This window comes from Scyliorhinus canicula, chromosome 13 (genome assembly GCF_902713615.1).
Source record: "Scyliorhinus canicula chromosome 13, sScyCan1.1, whole genome shotgun sequence".
NCBI lineage: Eukaryota > Metazoa > Chordata > Chondrichthyes > Carcharhiniformes > Scyliorhinidae > Scyliorhinus > Scyliorhinus canicula.
The window spans coordinates 16,142,785-16,154,868 of record NC_052158.1 but is presented as its reverse complement, the minus strand read 5'-3'; the positions used below and the strand labels follow the sequence as shown (position 1 = coordinate 16,154,868).

Genomic DNA, 12,084 nt, shown 5'->3' with positions numbered 1-12,084 from the left:
GAGTCTTTGCGTGTTTTTACTATTAATAATTACTTGCGAGGTAAAAAGCACGACTTATTGTGGGGGAATCGGAGGAGGCGGCGTTGGCGGGGTAAAGCTTGAAAACGTGAGAATGAGAAGTGAACCTTCCCGGCAGGGTGTGGGGAAGGATGGGAGGCCGAGCTCAGTCCCCTGCTCCCCCTTTAAGAGGAGCAGCAGCAGCGGCTGAGAATGCAGCCAGGGGGCTTTGGAACGTTGACCCGGGAGCAGGGCGGAGACACCAGCCAATCACGCGGAGTACCAGCGAAAGCGGGGCGCTGATTGGCCGAGCCGTGGGGGGCGGGTTGTGTGTTGATTGGTGGAGCTGATGCCGTGGCGCGGGCTCTCTGCTGGTTGGCGGAGCCGGAGCCGGAGTGCGGTGATTGACTGGAAGGGGTGAGAGCAAAACGACAATGTATACTGGAGAGAGGAAGGGGATAGAGGATTAAACACAACTCCAATGGCATGGCTGAGAGAATGATCCCAATATCCCGATTCCTGGAATACCGAGCGGCCGTGCCATCCTTTCATTGCCTCTGTATGTAGATTGGGTGTTTTGCAAGAGGGGGAAAGTTTTTTTTCAAAAAGGCTTTTCTCCCACCAGTGTGCGGTGAGTGTGCCTCTCTTGATCACTTGCAAACACATTCGTGGCATTTGAATAAGACCAGTTGTTGAGCTTTTTATTTTAATAACAGTTGCATTGCCTCCGGCCTGTGTCGTATTGAAACCCCGCTGAGTGAGCTGTTGAATCAGTCGGTTCTATATTTGAAAAGCTTCTACAAGATGGGCTAATGTTTGTTTGCTTACAAGCTAAATGCCATCTGAGGATAATTGCATTTTGGTGTCGTTATTAATATTTATTTGTGCGTCTGTGGGGTGGAAGTTTATTTCGCTTGTACTCTATCTCAAGTCTGCCTCTCCCCTTCATGAACTCTTAAGGGCAGCTGGACTTGAAGGAATTAAACATCTGGCTCCAGTGGTACTTCAGTGATTTGCATTGTGACCTTGCGGTTCGTGCAGACATTGCTGAAGCACTTCGTGAACAAAAGGGGACAGATCGCTGTGGTATTTCCCTGAACTTGCAGTGTCACCCCACCCCACCACTCTCTGTTAAAGCGGCACTGTTCCACCCTGCCCCTTCATATGTCTCTCCAGTGTGTTCGATTGAAGGCAGCTCGCACAGCGAAAGGTGTTTCTTGTAAAACATGTTATTGTCCAATACGGTTGACATCTGAAAAAAATTAACTGATGAATAACTGATGCCACAGACATCATCTGGTTAAAGTTTTATTACTCCGTTTAGTCTCGTACCAAACCCCCACTCTAAACCTTCCCTCTGCCCTCCTCCTCTCCCTCAACCCCTCCTCGTCCACCCCTTTACCATCTGCCCTCCTCCCTCTGCCTAACCTCCCCTCCCCTTCTCCTCCTCAGTTGCCCCCTCCCCTTCTCCTCCGCTGCCCCCTCCCCTTCTCCTCCACTGCCCCCTCCTCCTCCTCCACTCCCCTCCTTCTCCTCCTCCTCCGCTGCTCCCTTCCCCTCCTCCTTCTCCGCTGCCCCCTTCTCCTCCTCCTCCGCTGCCCCCTTCTCCTCCTCCTCAGCTGCCCCCTTCGCCTCCTCCTCCGCTGCCCCCTTCTCCTCCTCCTCCGCTGCCCCCTTCTCCTCCGCTGCCACCTTCCCCTCCTCCTCCACTGCCCCTCCTCCTCCGCCGCCCCTTCTCCTCCTCCTCCGCTGCCCCTTCTCCTCCTTCTCTGCTGCCCCTCCTCCTCCGCTGCCCCCTTCTCCTCCTCCTCCATTGTCCCCTTCTCCTCCTCCGCTGTCCCCTTCTCCTCCTCCGCTGCCCCCTTCTCCTCCTCCTCCTCCGCTGCCCCTTCTCCTCCTTCTCCTCCGCTGCCCCTTCTCCTCCTCCTCCTCCACTGCCCCCTTCTCCTCCTCCTCCTCCGCTGACACCCCTCCTCCGCTGCCCCCCCCCCCCCCCTCACCTCCTCCTCCTCTTAACTCTCTTGCTATTTCTCTTTCTCTGCCCCTTCACTGCCTTCTTACGGGATGTGGGCTTCTGTGGCTTAGCCCACATTTGCCCATCCCTAATGCCTGTCGAGAAGCTGGTGATGAGCTGTTTTCTTGAACTGTGGCAGTTGATGTGGTGCATGAATACCCAACGTGCTGTTGGGGAGGGAATTCCAGGAATGAACAGCGATATATTTCCCAGTCAGGATGGTCTGTGGCTTGGAAGGGAAATTACAGCTGCTGGTGTTGCCCTGCATTCCCTGTCCTTGTCCTCCTAAGTGATAGAGTTCGTGGGTTTGCAAGGTGCTGTAAAAGCATTGGCGGAGTACACATTGTAGATGGCACACTGCTGACACTGTGTGTTGGTGGTAGAGGGAGTGAATGTTTGTGCCTTGTCGATGGTGGACAGTCTTTGGGGAGTCAGGAGGTGATTGCCAGCCTCTGATCTTGTCAGCACGGTATTTATATGGCTAGTCCAGTTCAGTTTGTATTTAATGATCACCCCCAGGATATTGATGGCTGGGGATTCTGTGAAGCTAATGCCATTGAATGTCAACAGGAAATGGTTAAATTCTCATTTGTTGAAGATGGTCATTGCCTGGCACTTACGTGGCAAATGTTACTTGCCATTTATCTGCTCAATCCTGAATGTTGTCCAGGTCTTACTGCACATGGGCATGGACTGCTTCAGTATCTGAGGAGTTGCGAATGGCCCTGAACATGGTGCCGCTATTAGCGAACATCTGACGGAAGGTAGGTCATAGATGAAGGCCTAGGACATGACCTTGAGGAACCCCTGCACTGATGTCTTGGGTTTGAGGCGACTGAACGCCATCCTTTGTGCTAGGTATGACTCCAGTCATATTTCTTGTGTAACCCGGGCAATTTTCCACATTGCTGGGTCGGTGCCAATGTTGCAGCAGTTTTGGAATAGCCGTGGTTCGGGTGCACAAGTCTTGAAGGAATATTGACAGGACCTATAGCCGTTGCAGTATCCAGGGCCCTCAGCTGATTTTTAATATCACAAGGGGTGAATGAAATTGGCTGGAGACTGGCATCTGTAATGCTTGACATATCCAGAGAAGACCAAGAAGCATCCACTCGGTACTTCTGGCTGAAGATAGTTGCGAATGCTTCAGTCTTATCTTTTGCACTGATGTGCTGGGATCCTCCATCATTGAGGGTGGGGATGTTTGTTGAGCTTCCTCCTCCTTCAGTGACTTTTTCACTGTTCACTAAATTTCACCACTGAATGTAGCAGGACCGCAGAGCTTCGACCCGGACCTGCGAGTTGTGGGATCGCTTAATTTAGGCATCACACGATTCTTCCACTGTTTTGTGCTGGCCCACGAGGACAAGTGAACACAGGGTTTAGGAGCAGGAGTCGACTGTTCAGCCCTAGAGACTGGCTCCGCTATTCAATTAGATCATGGTTGATCTGGATATGGTCTTTCCTCCACTTTGCCGTCTGCCCCTCAATCTGTTTAACTCTGCCTCTCATCGATGCCCAGTTTTGTGTAGTTAGATCTGTTGTTCGAAGTCTATCCCATTCAGCACACTGGTAGTGTCACACATCAGCAATGGAGGGTATCCTAAATGTGAAGATGGCATTTCATCTCCAGAAGGACTGTGCGGTGGTCATTCCTACTGGTACTGCAATGGACAGATGCATCTTTGGCAGGCAAGTTGGTGAGGATGAGATCAAGTATGTTATTCCCTCCCTCTGGGGGATCCCCATCACTCTTCAGCCCCCATTCCCACACATGCTCTCCCTCTCGGGCTTCCACGTGCGCACACTTTCCGTCTTGGAGCCCCACCCAAGTTGCGCACTCTCATTCTCGCAGCCTCCCCCACCCCGGACCCCCGCCGCATGCCCGCCCTCTCTGAGCCTGGCCCCCTCCCACGTGCACGCTCCCATCTCCCCTGCACACGCTCTCCCTCTCAGAGCCTGCCCGACCTCCTCCATGCAAGCTCTCTCTCGAAGCCTGCCCTCACCCATGCACGCTGTCCCTCTCGGAGCCTGCCCTCACCCATGCACAATGTGCCTCTCTGAGCTTGCCCTCACCCATGCGCGCTGTCCCTCTCGGAGCCTGCCCAACCTCCTCCGTGCACGCTCTCTCTCGGAGAAGGCCCTCCCCGTGCAAGCTGTCCCTCTCAGAGCCTGCCCTCCCCCGCGCACGCTCTCTCTCGGAGCCGACCCTCCCCCGCGCACACCCTCCCTCTCGGTGCCCACCCTCCCCCGCGCACGCTCTCCCTCTTGGAGGCTGCCTTCCCCCACGCACGCTCTCTCCCTCTCTCGAAGCCCGCCTCCCCCCGTGCACGCTCTCCCTCTTGGAGCCCTCCTCCCCCGTGCACGCTCTCTCTCGGAGCCCGCCTCCCCCCGTGCACGCTCTCTCTCTCGGAGCCCGCCTCCCCCCGTGCACGCTCTCTCTCTCTCTCGGAGCCCGTCCTCCCCCACGCAAGCTCTCTCTCTCTCGGAGCCCGTCTCCCCTTGCTCACGCTTCCCCTCTCGGAGCCCGCCCTCACCCGCGGACGCACTCCCTCTTGGAGCCCGCCCTCACCCGCGCACACTCTCCACCTCAGAACACACATGCCCCCCCTCCCCTGACCACGTTCTCCACCTCGGAACATGCGCCCACCCCTCCCCTGCCCACACTCTCCACCTCAGAACACACACACCACCCCTCCCCTGCCCACGCTGTCCACCTCGGAACACGCCACCCCCTCCTCTCCTGCCCACGTTCTCCATCTCAAAGCCCGCTTCCTCCCCTCCCCTGCCCACACTCTTCCTCTTGTAGCCCCCCCCCTCCCCCCAGCTTGGCCCCGCTGCACTCAGCGCGGCCCTCACACACGCTCTCCCTGGCGTGGTCCCATGTCCTGCCCCTTGCGGTCGCCCTGTCCCTTGGGGCCCATCCCCGCCCCGGAAGTTGCTCTCCCTCTCGGAGCCCATTCATCCCTTATTGATGAAATGATCTCCGCATGGGGTTATGAGTAATAGTTAAGTGGCTGTGGTCAATGGAAGCATTGTAACTTGATTGGAGTGGTAGGGGCTTCTAAAATGATCTGATTTGGGGTCACTGCATTGCCCTGCTGGTGTTTTTGCATTGTGGCATGTGCGATTCAGCCAAAGACATTTAATATTTGGATTTGCAGTCCGAGCCAGAATCAAAGGAGTCCAGCTTCATCATTTCAGTCCTCACTGGAGAACCCTGACCTGTAACAAACTGAGAAGCAGGGTGTGTTTGATTCCACAAGTGGAATGTAAATATTGACAGCCCATGCTTACCTTTCGCAGGTGAAGCCATCAGATGGTTTTACCTAGTTTCTGGGAAACCATTCGATTCATTATTTGAATAAGCACTTTGTATTTTAGGCTCAGTTCAGTTCTATGTAAATATCTTTCAACAGAACGCTCCAGTTGACAGACTTTCATGTACCGATGTTTCCGGCGAGGCCAGCATTTCATTGTCCATTACAATTAGCCTCGAGCTGAGGTGGTGAGTCACAGAACACAAATGAGAGACTGACTGTTTCACAAGGACCTCAACAGTCAAAGCTGTCTCAGACCTGGGTAGGGACATCAGATGACCTTGCCTGCGAAACATCAGGGTGCGCGTGCATGCGTGTGTGCGTGTATCCCTGTGTGTGTCTGTGTGTGTGATGTGACCATCAATTCACTCGAAACACGATTGGAAGTAAACTCTGGTTTTAATAGACCTGCAACTGAGCCTGCCTGCGACCAGAAGAACTGAGGGCAGGCTCACACGGCTGCAGCACTTTATACTTCCGGTAGTGGGAGGGGCCATGGGCGGAGCCATGGGCGGAGCCGAGGCTGGAGCCCTGTACAAGCTCCTCGTCTCCCCCTGTGGGCTGAGCCGCGCAACGGCTCACAGACAGGGCCCACAAGGCCACCATACAATACAATACAGTGTGAATTACATTCACCACATTCACCCCCTGTAAAAAAAATCAAGTCCGGCGGGGGTGACGGGTCTACAGGTTGAGCCGGTCCGGTGGCCGGGTCGTCCTTTGGGATCGGCGGAGCACCGGGGTTGCAGCCTCTTCGGGTGGCTGGGTGGTGACGGTCGGTGTGGGTATGAGGGTGGACTCCGGCGGTGTTTCGGTCCGAGCTCCGTTCCTGACCGGTGTGACGGGCGCAGGAAACCTATAGGCGTGGGGGCGCAGGGCGTGTTGGGTGGGGTGTAGTGTGAAGGGTACCTCGGCGGTGGTGGTAGTGGTGGATCCTGCAGGCGCCAGGTCCCGGACGGAAACGGTGTCCTGACGGCCATCGGGGTATTCAATAAAGGCGTAGTGTAGGTTCGAGTGAAGCAGTAGTACCCTCTCTACTAGTGGGTCCGTTTTGTGTGTCCGGACGTGCTTCCGGAGGAGAACCGGGCCCGGTGTCCTCAACCAAGATGGGAGCGGAGCCCCCGTGGTAGTGCCCCTAGGGAAAACAAATAGTCATTCGTGAGGGGTCTGGTTAGTGGCAGTGCACAGGAGGGACCTAATTGCATGGAGCTCGTCGGGGAGGACCTCCTGCCAGTGGGAGGTCGGGAGATTCCTCGACCGGAGGGTCAGTAGGACGGTCTTCCAGACCGTTGCGTTCTCCCTCTCCACCTGCCCGTTCCCCCTGGGGTTGTAGCTGGTAGTCCTGCTCGAGGCGATGCCCTTGTCGAGCAGGTACTGACGCAGCTCGTCGCTCATGAAGGACGAACCCCTGTCGCTGTGTACGTAGCTGGGGAAACCGAACATGGTGAAGACACTGTGCAGGGCTCTGATGACTGTGTGGGAGGTCATATCGGGGCACGGGATGGCAAAGGGGAAGCGGGAGAATTCGTCTATGACGTTGAGGAAGTACACATTTCGATTGGTCGAGGGGAGGGGCCCTTTGAAATCGATGCACAGGCGTTCAAAGGCCCGGGATGCCTTTACCAGGTGGGCCCTGTCTGGTCTATAGAAGTGCGGTTTGCACTCCGCGCAGATCGGGCAATCCCTGGTGATGGCTTTTACCTCCTCGGTGGAGAAAGGCAGATTTCGGGCTTTGACGTAGTGGGCGAGCCGGGTGACCCCCGGGTAGCAAAGGTCGTTGTGGATAGCCTTTAGGCAGTCATCTTGCGTGCTGGCGCATGTGCCGTGGGACAGGGCATCTGGGGGCTCGTTGAGCTTCCCCGGTCGATATATAATGTCATAATTATAGGTGGAGAGTTCGATCCTCCACCTCAAGATTTTATCGTTTTTTATTTTGCCCTTTTGCGAGTTGTCGAACATGAAGGCAACCGATCTTTGGTCGGTGATGAGGGTGAACCTCCTACCTGCGAGGTAGTGCCTCCAGTGCCGTACGGCTTCCACAATGTCTTGAGCTTCTTTTTCGACTGAGGAGTGTCGAAGTTCTGAAGCGGAGAGGGTTCGGGAGAAGAAAGCTACTGGTCTCCCTGCCTGGTTCAGAGTGGCGGCGAGAGCGACCTCTGAGGCGTCGCTCTCCACCTGAAAGGGGACGGATTCATCCACCGCCCGCATGGCGGCTTTGGCGATGTCCTCCTTGATGCAGTTGAAGTCCTGGCGGTCCTCTGCTGACAGTGGGAAGAGCGTGGTCTTAAATAGTGGGTGGGCTTTGTCCGCATACTGGGGGACCCACTGGGCGTAATAAGAGAAGAATCCCAAGCACCTCTTGAGGGCCCTGGGACAATGAGGGAGAGGGAGTTGTAAGAGGGGGCCCAGGACTCCGTTTTCCACGACATAGCTGAGGATGGCTAGTCTGGTAGTGCGAAAAACGCATTTCTCCTTATTGTAGGTGAGATTGAGTTTCTGGGCGGTTTGGAGAAATCGGTAGAGGTTGGCGTCGTGGTCCTGCTGATCATGGCCGTAGATGGTGATATTGTACAAGTACGGAAACGTGGCCCGAAGCCCGTACTGGTCCACCATTCGGTCCATTGCTCGTTGGAACACCGAGACCCCATTCGTGACGCCAAAGGGGACCCAGAGGAAATGGAAGAGGCGGCCATCTGCCTCGAACGCCGTGTAGTGGCGGTCCTCCGGGCGGATTGGGAGCTGGTGGTATGCAAACTTCAGATCCACCGTGGAGAATATACAGTACTGGCCGATCTGGCTGACCAATTCTGGGAAGGGGATACGCATCGAGATGCGTGATCCGGTTAATGGTTTGGCTATAATCAACCACCATCCGGAACTTTTCCCTGGTCTTGAAAACCACCACCTGAGCTCACCAGGGGCTGTTACTGGCCTCAATGACTCCCTCACTTAGGAGCCGCTGGACTTCGGCTCGGATGAATACTCTGTCCTGCAGGCTGTACCGCCTGCTGCGGGTGGCTACTGGTTTACAGTTAGCCGTTATGTTAGTGAAGAGTGGAGGGGGGTCGATTTTTAGAGTCGCTGAGCTGCATATAGTGAGGGGAGGTAGGGGTCCGCCGAAGCTGAGTGTGAGGCTCTTGAGGTTGCATTGGAAATCGAGCCCATGTAAGAGTGGGGCGCAGAGGTCGGGGAGTACGTACAGCTGGAAATTAGAGTAGCTGGTGCCCTGAATCGTTAGGGTCACAACGGTGCGCCCTTGTATTGGACCGAGTGCGAGCCCGAGGCGAGGGAGATAGTTTGCCGTGCAGGGAAGATAGGGAGCGAACAGCGTCTTACCAGGTCAGGATTCACGAAGCTCTCGGTGCTCCCGGAATCGAAGAGGCATGGTGTCTTGTATCCTTTGATTTGAACAGACATCATCGAGCTCTGGAGGTGCTTCGGACGCGACTGGCGAAACGTGACTGCGTTGAGTTGCGGGTAGTCGGCAGCTCGATCAGCATTGCTGGAGTGGCCCCGTGATGACTGTCCGCTGAAGTCGTAGTCGTTGAGGTGAACATCGGGTGATGGCCAAGATGGCGGCCCCGTTGATCGCATGTGGCGGGTGATGGCGTCCAAGATGGCCGTCTCCGTGGATTGCACGTGGCGGGCGACGAGGAAGATGGCGCCCAAGATGGCGGCCCCCATGACTCTCACATGGCCGGACACGTGGGGTGGATTGCCAAGATGGCGGCCCCCATGAGTCGCACATGTCGGGCTGAGTCAGTAGACACGCTGCAACGTTGCGGGGCCTGCCGGCCTGCGAGTTGGGGGAGCGATTGTTCTGGACTGCGGGGGAGTTAGAGAGTTTTGATTTCGCCAGGCATACTTTGGCATAATGCCCTTTTCGACGGCAGCTGCTGCAGGTCGCGTTGCGGGCTGGGCAGTGCTGCCGTGGGTGTCGGGGCTGTCCACAGAAATGGCACGCTGGCGCTCCATAGTGAGTGGGTGGCCGCGCGGCGCAGGCCTGGGGCAGTCGCTGGTCGGGGGTCCACGATGGGATCGCTTGGTCTGCGGGGAATGAGTTTAGACTTCGGAACGCGACCTCCATAGTAGTTGCTAGCTCTACCGTGTCCTCCAAGTTCTGGGCCCCTTTTTCGAGTAGTCGCTGGCGCACATAGTTAGACCGGAGCCTCGCAACGTACACATCACGGACAGCGAGTTCCATATACTGGGAGGCAGTTACAGCCTGAAAGTTGCAGTCCCGAGCAAGGGCTTTTAAGTCACGCAGGAAGTTCTCTAGCGACTCTGTGGGGCGCTGGCGGTGGGTAGCAAAAATGTGCCGTCCGTAGACCTCATTTACCGGCCACACGTACAATCAGTCGAGCATAGCAAGGGCCTCAGTATAGGAGTTGGTACAATTGAGTTGCTTAGAGATGCGATGGCTTACCCGTGCGTGCAGTAGGCTGAGTTTCTGCTCCTCTGTAGTCTCGGAGGTGGTCGATGCAGCCAGGTAGGCCTTGAAACACCAAAGCCAGTGTAGAAAGATTTCCTTCGCCTCTGCAGCCTGCGGGTCGAGTTCTAGTCGATCAGGTTTGAGGGCTGATTCCATAGTAGTTTTCTTAAGTCTATTAAATTGATGTGACCATCAATTCACTCAAAACACGATTGGAAGTAAACTGTGGTTTTAATAGACTTACAACTGAGCCTGCCTGCGACCAGAAGAACTGAGGACAGGCTCACACGGCTGTAGCACTTTATACTTCCGGTAGTGGGAGGGGCCATAGGCGGAGCCATAGACGGAGCCGAGGGTGGAGCCCTGTGCAAGCTCCTCGTCTCCCCCTGTGGGCAGAGCCGCGCAATGGCTCACAGACAGAGCCCACAAGGACACCATACAATACAATAGTGTGAATTACATTCACCACAGTGTGTGTGTGTGTCTGTGTGTGAGTGACATTATAAACACAGCGGGAAGATTCCCTCTGGTCTGTGTGTGTGTCAGTGACATTATAAACACAGCGGGAAGATTCCCTCTAGTCTGTATGTGTGTGTGTGTCAGTGACAATATAAACACAGCAGGAAGATTCTCTCTGGTCTATGTGTGTGTGTCAGTGACATTATAAACACAGTGGGAAGATTCCCTCTGGTCTGTGTGTGTGTCAGTGACATTATAAACACAGCGGGAAGATTCCCTCTGGTCTGTGTGTGTGTGTTAGTGACATAAACACAGCGGGAAGATTCCCTCTGGTCTGTGTGTGTGTGAGTGACATTATAAACACAGTGTGAAAATTCCCTCTGGTCTGTGTGTGTGTGTCAGTGACATTATAAACACAGCACAGAGATTCCCTGTGGTCTGTGTGTGTGTCAGTGACATTATAAACACAGCGGGAAGATTCTCTCTGGTCTGTGTGTGTGTGTGTCAGTGATATAAACACAGCAGGAAGATTCTGGTCTGTGTGTGTGTGTTAGTGACATAAACACAGTGGAAAGATTCCCTCTGGTCTGTGTGTATGAGTGACATTACAAACACAGCGGGAACATTCCCTCTGGTCTGTGTGTGTGTCAGTGACATTACAAACACAGCGGGAACATTCCCTCTGGTCTGTGTGTGTGTGTCAGTGACAATATAAACACAGTGGGAAGATTCCCTCTGGTCTGTGTGTGTGTGTGTCAGTGACATTATAAACACAGCGGGAAGATTCCCTCTGGTCTGTGTGTGTGTGTGTGTGTGTCAGTGACAATATAAACACAGCGGAAAGATTCCCTCTGGTCTGTGTGTGTGTGTCAGTGACAATATAAACACAGCGGGAAGATTCCCTCTGGTCTGTGTGTGAGTGACATAAACACAGCGGGAAGATTCCCTCTGGTCTGTGTGTCAGTGACATTTGGGGCAGCAGGGTAGCATGGTGGTTAGCATAAATGCTTCACAGCTCCAGGGTCCCAGGTTCGATTCCCGGCTGGGTCACTGTCTGTGTGGAGTCTGCACGTCCTCCCCGTGTGCCTGGGTTTCCTCCGGGTGCTCCGGTTTCCTCCCACAGTCCAAAGATGTGTGGGTTAGGTGGATTGGCCATGCTAAATTGCCCGTAGTGTCCTAAAAAAAGTGGGGTTAATGGGGGGGGTTGTTGGGTTATGGGTATAGGGTGGATACGTGGGTTTGAGTAGAGTGATCATGGCTCGGCACAACATTGAGGGCCGAAGGGCCTGTTCTGTGCTGTACTGTTCTATGTTCTATGTTCTATAAACACAGCGGGAAGATTCCCTCTGGTCTGTGTGTGTGTGTGTGTGTGTCAGTGACATTATAAACACAGCGGGAAGATTCTCTCTGGTCTGTGTGTGTGTGTGTGTCAGTGACATTATAAACACAGCGGGAAGATTCCCTCTGGTCTGTGTGTGTGTGTCAGTGACATTATAAACACAGCAGGAAGAATCCCTCTGGTCTGTGTGTGTGTGTGTGTGTGTGTGTCAGTGACAATATAAACACAGCGGGAAGATTCCCTCTGGTCTGTGTGTGTGTGTCTGATATAAACACAGCAGGAAGATTCTGGTCTGTGTGTGTCAGTGACATTATAAACACAGCGGGAAGAATCCCTCTGGTCTGTGTGTGTCAGTGACATTATAAACACAGCAGGAAGAATCCCTCTGGTGTGTGTGTGTGTGTCAGTGACATTATAAACACAGCGGGAAGATTCCCTCTGGTCTGTGTGTTAGTGACATTATAAACACAGCAACGAACTGCTCATGGATGCTCAGTTTGTGATCCACCAGGGGCACTCAGCT

At 54.5% G+C, this 12,084-nt stretch overlaps 1 protein-coding gene across 2 annotated transcripts in view; it reads left to right on the top strand.

The window, feature by feature from the left end:
* Nucleotides 1-406: 406 nt before the first annotated feature.
* LOC119976187 (ras/Rap GTPase-activating protein SynGAP-like) overlaps nt 407-12,084 on the top strand; it is a 506,239-nt gene continuing 494,561 nt past the window's right edge. Inside the window, exon 1 of one of the 2 annotated variants that reach the window (XM_038816493.1) lies at nt 407-628. The gene's annotated coding sequence lies outside the window, so the exon portion shown is untranslated. The remainder of the gene's footprint in view (nt 629-12,084) is intronic. The other variant, XM_038816494.1, reaches the window with a different exon arrangement.